Below are 11,371 nucleotides of genomic sequence, written 5' to 3'. Positions count from 1 at the left end.
CTCACTCGCTCACTCACTCACTCGTTCACTCACTCGCTCGCTCGCACGCATACACATCACAACATAATCCTCGATGCCCACGTGATCCAGGGCATCTGCATAATAAAACAACATGTTTGTAAAGTTGTGTATTGGCACTTTTTAAAATGTTGAAATTCAACTTCCATGGGAAACCCTGAAAACAACCACTCAAATTCGGGTACCAATGATGATAATTGCAGAAAAATCAATTTTTAAAAATCTGGCCTTAAGTAACTTTTTTCATGATTCTGTATTGATTGTTAGCATTTATGTTTTACCACAAACACTCCATTTTTGACAAAGTCCACACTCACTTACGTTTACATTCAAAGTAGCTATTCCCCCCCTACATTTGTTTTCCTTAGCATTTTCACATTTTAACTCATGTTTTTACACACCTTAGAAAGATATTGGTGAAGAAATCTTTTCATAATAATTTAGTTTGCAGATATACATATGCTTCCCTTACCAGAATGGGAGGCAGAGCCTTCACTTATCAGGCTCCTCTCTTGTGGAATCAGCTCCCATTTTGGGTTCAGGAGGGAGACACCCTCTCTACTTGCAAGGCAAGGCTTAAAATTCTCTTCTTTGATAAAGCTGATGGTTAGGGCTGAACTGTCCCTTAGTTATGCTACTATAGGTTTAGACTGGTTGGATACTTCCCATGATGCACTTCGCACCTCTATCCTACTCTCCTCTCTTTTTTCCATCCAGTTATATGCCACCTTGTGTTGTTGTCGAGACCACCTAAACCGAGACCAAGACAAAGCGAGACTGAGTCAAGACTGAGACCATACCAAATTTACTTAGCCATTTCATTCAACACTTATTCAGTGTAGTTTTAAGGGAAGTGTAAGGCTGGGAGGTGAGCTTAAAGTAGTTTGGTTGCATTTTAGAAGCATGAGCGATAGCAACATTTTGTAACCTAAACGTGTCCGATGGGGTCTCAATATAATGCCCCCTCTGTGACACGGTGACAAGTGCATCGTCAGTGTCAATGAGAGTCTTGGGTGGCTTCAAAGTGTTTCCCAATCTGTGTTACAATGCTTGAATGCTAGGTCAAGTTGTGTTTCTTGTGAGCCTTATAATGTTTTTGTGAATTCATCCCCAAAACTGAGCAGCGACTAATCAGATTCCTTTAAAACAAAAAAAAGACAAACAAAAAAATACAGAAAATTTTATGCAACTAGTTGTTTTCATTCATGAATTTCACTTTAAGACCATTGTGCTGTCCTCACTGCACGTAACTCTGTGCTGCTAGACAGCCAGCAAACTATTTAAGAAACTCCACACACAAGGCTTGCTTTTCTTATGTTTATGGAGATTTCTTGAAGTCAATGTGACAATTACTAACTGCAACAAAACAGAAAAATGCAATTACGATACGTGTGGCATGCTAACACAAACAGCTAACTAACACACATACATTATGAACTGCTCATGGAAACAGCTTTATACAAGTGCTTTATACAGGCAACACTTACAAAGATGAAAATTTCCCCAGGCTCAAACGCTCCAGAACCGACACAGCGCACATCCGAGGTTCCCCAGACCTTGTCTCCGTCACACCGCTGGCCGTTTCTCCCAACAGGAAAAACGCCGAAGATCGTTTATAGTCAAGACGAGCGCTCACTCTGACGTAACCAAAACGACCCCCCCGAAGACGTCTCACACGGATAACTTTTTAACCATAGCTTTATAACGGTTTTTCCTATGAAGTTAGCTTATTTATACATTATGAACTTATTTGCAACCTTTTCTCTAACTTCTCATTCGTGAAAATATTAATATCTTTGACCCAAAGACATGACACTCCCCGCTTGATATAATCACATTATATCACTACAAACACCAATATAACGCATAAAACATTTGTGTGGTTACATGGCATTCCACATATTACGCAGTCTCTGAAAGCAAAACTATAATCTCTGAGATAGGTCTTAGAAATACTTTTGCAGTCCCTTCTTTTAAGATCCGCACTTCCATTTGGCGGACCTTCTTGTCGCTGCTGGGCAGAGTTCTAATGACCAATCCCATGGGCCATTCGTTCCTGTTCGCTTGAGCATCCTTTAACAGAGTGATGTCGCCTTCTTTGACATCTGGTTTGTTGTAAGTCCATTTTGTGTGTTTCTGCAAGGTAGACAAATATTCTCTCTTCCACCTCTTCCAAAATGTAGCTGCAAGATGTTGAACTTGTTTCCACTGTTTCCCAAACAACAGTCCTGAGGAGAAGTTTCCAGTTGGAGCAGAAACTGTGCTTGACTTTTTTGTGAGTAACATTGCTGGAGTGAGTATTGCTGGACAGTCCGGGTCGGTGGATATTGGGACAAGAGGCCTTGCATTTATAATAGGCATGACCTCAGCCATAAACGTGCTTAAAACCTCATGAGTGAGACCTGTCTGAGTTTTTTTTAAACAACATTGCATCTAGGATATGCCTAGCCACCCCTATAAGACGTTCCCAGGACCCTCCCATATGGGACGCGTGCGGGGGGTTAAATGTCCATGAGAACCCCTTCTCCTGGAGGTACTTCTCCACTGCTGTGTTGTCTGTGTCTAAATGCAGTTCCTTACAAGCTCCTACAAAATTAGTCCCTCTGTCTGAGCGCAAGAGCTTTGCAGGGCCATGAGTAGTGAAAAAACACCTTAATGCATTTATAAAACCACCTGTGGACATGGTTTTGATCAGTTCTATGTGTACAGCCCTGGTTGACATACATGTGAAGAGGACAGCCCACCTTTTGCTCTGAGCACTACCTCCTCTCGTACGATGTGTGACTACAGTCCATGGCCTAAACACATCTAAACCCACAGTAGTAAAGGGAGGCTCAGGAGTTACATGGTCTGCAGGCAAGTCTGCCATCTTTTGGGTCTGCATTTTACCTCGCAGCTTGCGGCAGGTGACAGCTATGTATGATATCAGACACAAGATGTTTACCTCCAACAATCCAAAAACCAGCATCACAGACAGCTCATTCGGTAATGCGTCGTCCTTGATGCTCTGCACATTCATGGAAGTGTCGTACAAGAAGTATGGCAATGTGGCTGGCAGAAGGGATAATCAGAGGGTGCTTTTCATGGTCTGTGAGGTTGGCAGAGGAGAGACGTCCACCGACTCGTAATAGTCCATCTTTATCCAAAACTGGATTGAGCTTTTTGAGTGTGTCATTTTTGGAGTTGATTGGTTTTCCTTCTTTTATCCTTTTGAATGTCTCCTTGTATGCTTCATGCTGAACTGAGCAAATGACGACGTTTCTGGCTTGAGTGAGCTCTTTTATGTTTGTACATCCTTTAAGACTTTTCCATCCTATTTGTCCACTTGACTTTTGTTTAAAAGATGCAGCAGCATAAATAAGTCTGGCTACTGCTCTGCATAGTGTTGTCCAGCTTGAGAATCCTTTGAAATGGTCCAAACTCAACCATGACTCTGTGGTTGTACTTATTGTTTTGACTTCAGGTCATATTTCTTTGTTCTTTTCAGGTTTGACTCGTGCATGCAGATTTTCTTTGTGTGATTTACCAAAACCATCCAGATACAGAAAGCCTGGGCCTGTGAACCAATTACTATTCTTAAGTTCAGCGGCTGGGATGGATCTAGTCGCTTGGTCAGCTGGATTTAACTCCGTTGAAACATAGTGCCACTGGTCGGGTTGTGTGGATAGTCGAATGCGTGTGACTTGGTTGGCTACATACATGTAGAATCTTTTGGAGGAGTTGTGTATGTACCCTAACACAATATGCCTGTCAGTGAAAAACTTTACACTGTTTATTTTCATGTCTAACTCATCTCTGATTAGCTCATACATCTCGACCGCAAGTACAGCAGCACAAAGTTCTAGCCGTGGTACAGTGTGGGTGGGACGAGGAGCAAGTTTAGACTTCCCCAGCACAAAACCTACATGGTGCTGACGGTCACTGTCTAAAGACCGCAAGTAAGCTACAGCTCCTATTGCTACAGTAGACGCATCAGAGAAGATACACAGTTCATTGCTTATCATAGCACTTGATGAACCTGGACTGTAGCACCTTTTGATTTGCAGATCTTCAAGGGCTTTTAGAGAATCTTTCCATGAGACCCATGGTTCCTCTTTTTCTGATGGAAGAGGTGTGTCCCAGTCTCTCTCTTCAGATGACAGCTCTCTGAGTAGTGCTTTCCCCTGCATGATTATGGGAGCAGCAAAGCCCAAAGGGTCATACAGGCTATTGACCATTGACAGCACTCCCCTGCGTGTGAATGGTTTAGTGTCATTTGATACCAGGTAAGTAAAGCTGTCTGTTTGTAGATTCCAACAGAGTCCCAGGCTCCTCTGAACTGGGAGAGGATCTACTCCAAGGTCCAAATCTTTTAAATCCTTTGCGCGGTCCTCCACAGGAAACGCTTCCGTGACTTGGTTACAGTTTGAAGCCACTTTATGAAGTCATAGATTGGATTCAGCTAACATATCTTTGGTTCTTGTTAAAAGATCTACAGCCTCCTCTGGTGTTGCAACTGATGTGAGTCCATCATTGACATAAAAGTGTCTCTCAATGAACTGTCTTGCATCACTGCCATGTTCTTGCTCACCCTCTTGCGCAGCCCGTCTCATGCAGTAAATGGCTACAGCGGGAGATGGGTTGTTACCAAAAATAAACTTTCATTCGATATTCAATTATGCTCTTTGTTATGTCATTGTCCTCAAACCAGAGATAGCGAAGACAGTTCCTGTGGTCTTCACACACCTCAAAGCAAGAAAACATTTGCTGTATGTCTGCTGTCAGGGCTACGGGCTCTTTCCTAAACCACAATAGGACTCCTAACAAAGAGTTGTTGAGATCGGGTCCGCTAAGAAGCACTTGGTTTACTGATATGCCGTCACACTCTGCACTAGATTCAAAAACGACCCATATTTAGTCTGGTTTCTGCAGGTGGTATACGCCAAATGTATGCAGGTACCAGTGTTCTTTCCCTTCAGACAGAGGTGGAGCAAGTTCCGCTTGATCATTATCCAGCATCTTCTGCATGAATTTGATGTAGTGATCTTTCATTTCCGGCTTCTTCTCTTAAGTCTTTTTGAGTGAGTACAGGCGTTTTAGGGCTTGCTCTTGGGAGCGTGGAACCTTCTTGGGTAGCGGCAGGGTCAAGGAGCAACCCAACTGTTCTCTTTGTTCTGACTAACTGCACTGTTCATGCAAGTCAGAAATGCTTTATCATCTATAGACAGTGCAACCATATCATCTGACTCAGATGTATTGAACACAGAGTGACCTAGCCTCTCTGTGTTGTATGTGAAGTCAGTAGTCTCCATACGCTTTGTGACTGCCTTTGTGTTTTGTTTTGACGTGACACTATAGTTCTCTTTCACTGTAATAACGTTTGGACATGGTTCAAAATAAGATGTGCGACCACTGTCTAACGTGTGTGTCTTGTAAATGTTCACCTCTGATGTGCTGTGAGCTTTTCCTAAACACACCTCTCCCACAATAACCCAACCCAAGTCCAGCCTTTGTGCATAAGGAGCATTATTGGGCCCATTAATCTGCTCGCGTCTTTATGTACCCTGAGGATGTCCCTTCCCAGGAGTAAAAGGATTGGTACGTGGTGGTTGACAGGTTGCATTTTGTTTGCAATTAGGTGCAGATGGGGATGATGCTGAGCAATCTCGGGTGAGGGTATTTCAGTTCTGTCATCCGGCACTGAGTCGCATTCAATCAAGGGAGGTAGCCGGATATCTGTTTTTCCATCCATGGATTGTATGAAGAAATTCATGGCTCTCCTGCCTGCAGGTTCAGCTTTTCCTAAACAGGTTTTCAATGTATATGGGGCAGGCGTGGCTTTGATTGCAAACAGGTTAAAGAACTCCATCTTAGCCAGAGACCTATTGCTTTGTTCGTCAATCACTGCATACATGTTAATTGCTCTGTCTTTCTGACCTTCTGGATGGACTTTGGCTAAACAGATCTTAGAGCAAGAGTGTGAGCTATTACTTTGACCACACATCTCTGTGCACTTGGAGATGACAGAAGGAGAGCTCTCAGTTTGCTCTTCACTTCTGTTTTGTTCATCACTTTCTGATGTGGCACTCTTATGGACAGGAGTAGGACCTGGATGAAGTGCTGATATGTGCTTGGGGCTGTTACACTCAACACATTTAACTGCCACTTTACATCTTTTGCAATATGCTGGACTGAACCACAACATCTGCATCAAATGTGATGCTCTTTAAGAAAAGCTTGTTGTTGCTAGATGGGTTTGTCTCTAAACAGCATGCATTTTTTGAGCGGATGTGGCTTTTTGTGAATCGGGCACTGTCGATCCGGTTCCTCTATCTTCTTTTGCTCAGTACCACTTTGAGTTTTGTCTATAGTGTCTGTCTTGTGTATTGACACAGTGGCCCTTCGATTGTATGGTGTGGGTGTGCTGCTGAACAAACTGCACAAAAACTGAAAAAGGAGGAAATGACACACTATGAGTTTCTTTGTATTGTGTCCCCACAGTTGTCCACCTTTCCGGTAGGTTGAAGGGAAGTTTTTCTTCTATTGGTCTCACCCCTCGAGCTGTGTCCAGATACGCAAGACCTGGTAGTGCACCATCTGGTTTTGCACACTGTAGCTCCAAAAGGATGTCACCAAGTTCTCTTAGCTTACCATTGTCTTTGTTTGTTAGTCTTGGAAAGTCGTCTACCTTTTTTAAGAGTGCGTCCTCAATGGCCTCGGAGGAGCCATAACATTCCTCAAGGCGCTGCCAGATCATTTTCACACCTGCAGAGGGATTGAGGGTGTGTACTGCACGAATCCTTTTAGCTTGTTCTGAAGATTTTGGCCCTAACCACTTTGTGAGCAGGCCTAGTTCCTCTCTAGCTGACAGGCTTAAGTCTTTAGTTGCACTAACAAATGAGGCTTTCCACGCCCAATAGTTTTCAGGCTTGTCATCGTAATGCAGCAAGCCACCACTGACTAGTTCTTTGCGGATGAGATACTTGGCATACTTGACATTTAATGTCTATACATCACAGCAATGTCATGGATTATCCGTCCCAATGGCCCCTTGCGATGCTTATGGGCAAGCCACTCATACCATTCAATAACTCTGAGATGGTCTACCAGTAACTCCTCTGTACGATTCCCCCTGAGTCTCCACACATTTTCCTTAACCGTTCTCCAGGCCCTCTCTATGTGCTGAGTGTGTGCACCTGTTTGGGCATCAACATATGACACACTGTGATTGACAAATCGGTGTAACCTAGCTGAGGTAAAGCATTGCGATAAGCCTGCCACTCATCACTTATTATTGTAGATCCCACTTTTAACATTGTGAGCTATAAGCGGCACCAGATCTCTCCTTCTTCTTTTCTCGACTAAGCGAAGAACAGGCTTTGCATGTTTTCTCTTTCTCCGGTTCACACCTAGCATCCCAAAAACCCACTTCTTCCTCTTCCAGCCACCAGCCATTCGTCCTCTTCTGTACTGTTGAAAACATAAAATATTAGGAATTATTTTTGTTTATACAAAATGAATAATCTGTCATAATGTACATTACTATCTTGATAATAGTAAATGCCACTTGCCTTTCTTTTGTGTCGGAAGTGGCTCTCATCAATGGTGGCAAACTGCTGCCGCCCCCCAATGTACTGGCCCCTTGCTCGCTGATATTGGTCCATCGCAGTAGTACACACATCTCGCAGCTTTTGAGCCATCTTGGACAGGGTTGCTGAGCTTCCAGAGATGTCATCATTGATCATTTCCACTTGATGTAGTCGAAGGCCTTGTGCAAATCTAAATAATTATTATATCACAGTTAGCAATGAAGTGGTTCTTTTGATATTTTTTCCTTTTTATTTGATACACAAATTTAGCCTCGACTGCACCCCAGGATTTGACAATTGTTCGCTATTGTGTAGACAAAAACAGCAATACTGATGGAAAATATATGTTGTGGTATTTTCCACAGAGCTCTGTCAATACATTTGGGGCAAATAGAATATTTGTAAAATCCTATTTCTGATATTAATTTCCAGAGTCTATAGATTGAGAAAGCCAATTGCTACTGAGCTTCAAGAGGCAGGGTCTGACACTCATGTTGCTACAGAAGGCCTAATGCTGACCAACACAGTAATCCCATAAGTAAAAGCTATTAAACATATTTCTGTAATTAAACTGTTAAGAATTCAAGCTGTAAATTACACCTTTTAGCAAAATGAATAAAAGTGAAGTAACTCCAAGCACCTGCTATTATCATGAGTCTACAGATGCTCCATAACATAATAATCACAAGCTTTACTCCAAAGTCTCCAGTTATTGTTTTTGAGTTATACAGTATTTCTACTGAAATAACACTTTTCATTATAGAAAGACGAAAAGCATATACCTATGCCATAGTGTATACCTGTACACAAAGCGCATCCAGTTGAAGAGGGAAACCTTTGACTTGTTGAACATAGATTTGTGTCTAATTGACCTCTTCGGTTTCCTCCCTCTGTGGTTAGGGTGTTTGCAAACCCTGAAGATATACAAATAAAGATAAGGATGACACAGGCCAGGGTAGTGGCTAAAGCAGTCTCAAACATTTTCATGTCAAGGCCCTCCAAATTAATGTGTATTTGACCATGGATCCCATCTGAAAATACTCTGTACCAGGAACCCCCTTAAAATGTGTGTTCAAATGTTTCAAAAGTGTTGAATATTAATTTCTAGATAATGTGAACATGAATTAAGATATATTGGGCACTCTTAATAGCTAACAATTAAATTAATTTAACTTCATGCAATAAAAATAAAACTTACCATGCATAGTTGTCCACACAAACTGATTCCTTGAATTTCATCTTGTGTTTGCATTTTTGATATCTCATCCCTCTTCTTAGAAGCCTTTTCTTCTGCATCCATTTGATTATTTCTCTGTGTCTTCTTTTAGATTTAGTTCTTCCTTCAATAAGCTCTCTTAGCTCAGTGGCTAAACCAGGCATTATTTGGCCACGAAATCACAATACGACTTGATTAGGGCCTTTCTATTTTCTTATCCTCTGTTCTTTCCACACACAACACACAAACACCGAGTCCCTGTTCCTAGCTCCCACCAGATTACTACGTATGAAACAAGCCGATCATAATTGCATTCACGGGCTGGAGGCGGAGCCATGCGGCCTTCTCCATCATATTGGCTGGTTGTCAACTTGTCAATCACCTCGCATCACCACTGTGGTAAGTGTGACTATTACGCCCCATCTTTTTCACTCAAACAGCAAATGCTTGATGCGCAGCTCATAGTAGCATTGACTTCAAACAATGAATACATAGTCTGGTAAAACATCCAATACCAGTGTTCCCAGCGGCGATGCGCAAAGTACCGAGATAAATCCAGGTACTGTCGGGAGGAAGAGAAAGAAGTCAGCGCAAACTACACCTATGGACCATGCGGTGCACATGGACAACAATGGTAAGCTAGACTGCATGTTAGCAAAGTCCTGCTAGACCGAGGGTTAGCCCGACTAGTGATGTGTCCATTGTGGGTATATGTATGTGTGTGTGTGTGTGTGTGTGTGTGTGTGTAGGTGTGTGTGCACGCGCGCGTGCGCACGCTCGAAGCTAACAGAAGACTTAGCCTATATGAGTTGTAAGACTTGTTGTAGGCCTACATTTAGTAGAATTGTTATTTTCGGAGAGCAACACAGGGTGCATACAAAGTATTGATGTTGATTGAATGTTGACTCTTTGACAATTGTAAAGGCTGAGCTATATATTGATGTTGTTATATAGCATAATGGGTGTCTTTTCCTGGTTTTTAAAGCTATTACTGTAAAGTGATGTAATTATCTGAATTTACCAGACTGATCTAGCTGGCAAAACTTAGTCTGGAATAACTGCTAAATAGTAAAACAACAATCATCACACCCATGTGATTATATGCATCTAAACTTCAATTCAAGGCTTAGGCGAAATATCAAGGTATGTATCATACCATGACATAACCTAAAAATATCGAGATATTTCAAAAAGGCCATATCTCCCAGCCATATATATATACCACCCTTGTTTTCTCATATTTCTTGGTCATTTTAATGCCTGGTACTTCTAAAAGTACATTTGTCTGGACAAATATAATTATAACAACAAAAATATCTCATAAGAGTTTAATTTAAGAACTGACATCTAGCCATTTTCCATGCTTTTCTTGATAAGTGATTTTGGTTATTAAGTTCTTACATCAATATTTATGGCATTGTACTGCCAAAAATAGCTTTTAGGCATTCTAGATTTTCTTTTCTATATCTTTTAGTCACATGATTCACACCACAGTGGCTACTTGATTGCATAACCATTATTTTTGATGACAAGGGTGGTCTCTTAATTTTTTCCACGGCTGTATATATTAGGGCTGGGCATTTTAGGTATTGGGCTGCAAGGTGGTGCAGTTGGTTAGCACTGTTGTCTCACAGCAACAAGGTTGCCGGTTCGCGTCCCGGTGGGGGCACCGGAGTCTTTCTGCGTGGAGTTTGCATGTTCTCCCCGTGCAGCGTGGCTTCTCTCTGGGTTCTCTGGCTTCCTCCCCACAGTCCAAAAACATGTTGAGGTTAATTGGTGATTCTAAATTGTCCGTAGGTGTGAATGTGAGTGTGCTTGGTTGTCTGTCTCTAAATGTAGCCCTGTGATAGACTGGCGACCTGTCCAGGGTGTCCCCTGCTTTCGCCCTAAGTCAGCTGGGATAGGCTCCAGCCCCCCCGCAACCCTTGTGAGGATAAAGCAGTGAATAGATGATGGATGGATTTTTGTTAATTTTCAAAGTCGATTAGTCAGGCAAATCAAAATTCGATTAATCAATTTGTCCTGACGTCATCGTGATGTCATAATGAAAAAAAAAACTTTATCCCCAAAGGGAAATTGTATAACGTGGGTGAGCTCTTATTTACTGTATATATTGGGCATGCTCCATACTAGTGATGGGACGAACGACACTGGTGCGTCAGCTCTGTGTCGAGAGCCCAAGAGAGAAACCCCGTATCGGTGCATGTATCACTTTAAGAAAAAATCATGTGACCGATACAGAAACTGTATCGTTTGGAATTTATGTGCCAAAGCGTGTTTATAAGTCAACAAACTGTATCAACATGGTGTGGGTTTGTTGGATGGAGATTTGTTGTTGTTGCTGGATTTGGATTTGCGTTTGGTGGATTTGGATTTGGATTTGTGTTTGGTGGATTTGGATTTGGATTTGGTTTATTATGGATCGTACGAAGAAGTTTTCCCCGGTGTGGAACAATTTCGATCTTGTGACGCCAAACAAGGTAAGTCGTTTTATCCTTTGGGCATAGTTTACACTGTTATTTTATCCCTTTTTTTAAAGAAGTGGACGGGTTTGTGAAAAGGGAGGATG

General features: G+C 42.1%; 1 pseudogene; it reads right to left on the bottom strand.

The window, feature by feature from the left end:
- Positions 1-6,996: 6,996 nt before the first annotated feature.
- On the bottom strand, positions 6,997-8,825 carry LOC103364893 (uncharacterized; annotated as a pseudogene).
- Between the last annotated feature and the right edge of the window lie 2,546 nt (positions 8,826-11,371).

This window comes from Stegastes partitus, unplaced genomic scaffold, assembly GCF_000690725.1.
Source record: "Stegastes partitus isolate 25-593 unplaced genomic scaffold, Stegastes_partitus-1.0.2 Scaffold790, whole genome shotgun sequence".
NCBI lineage: Eukaryota > Metazoa > Chordata > Actinopteri > Pomacentridae > Stegastes > Stegastes partitus.
Note: the sequence above shows the minus strand (reverse complement) of the source record. Positions and strands in the feature narration are given on the sequence as shown.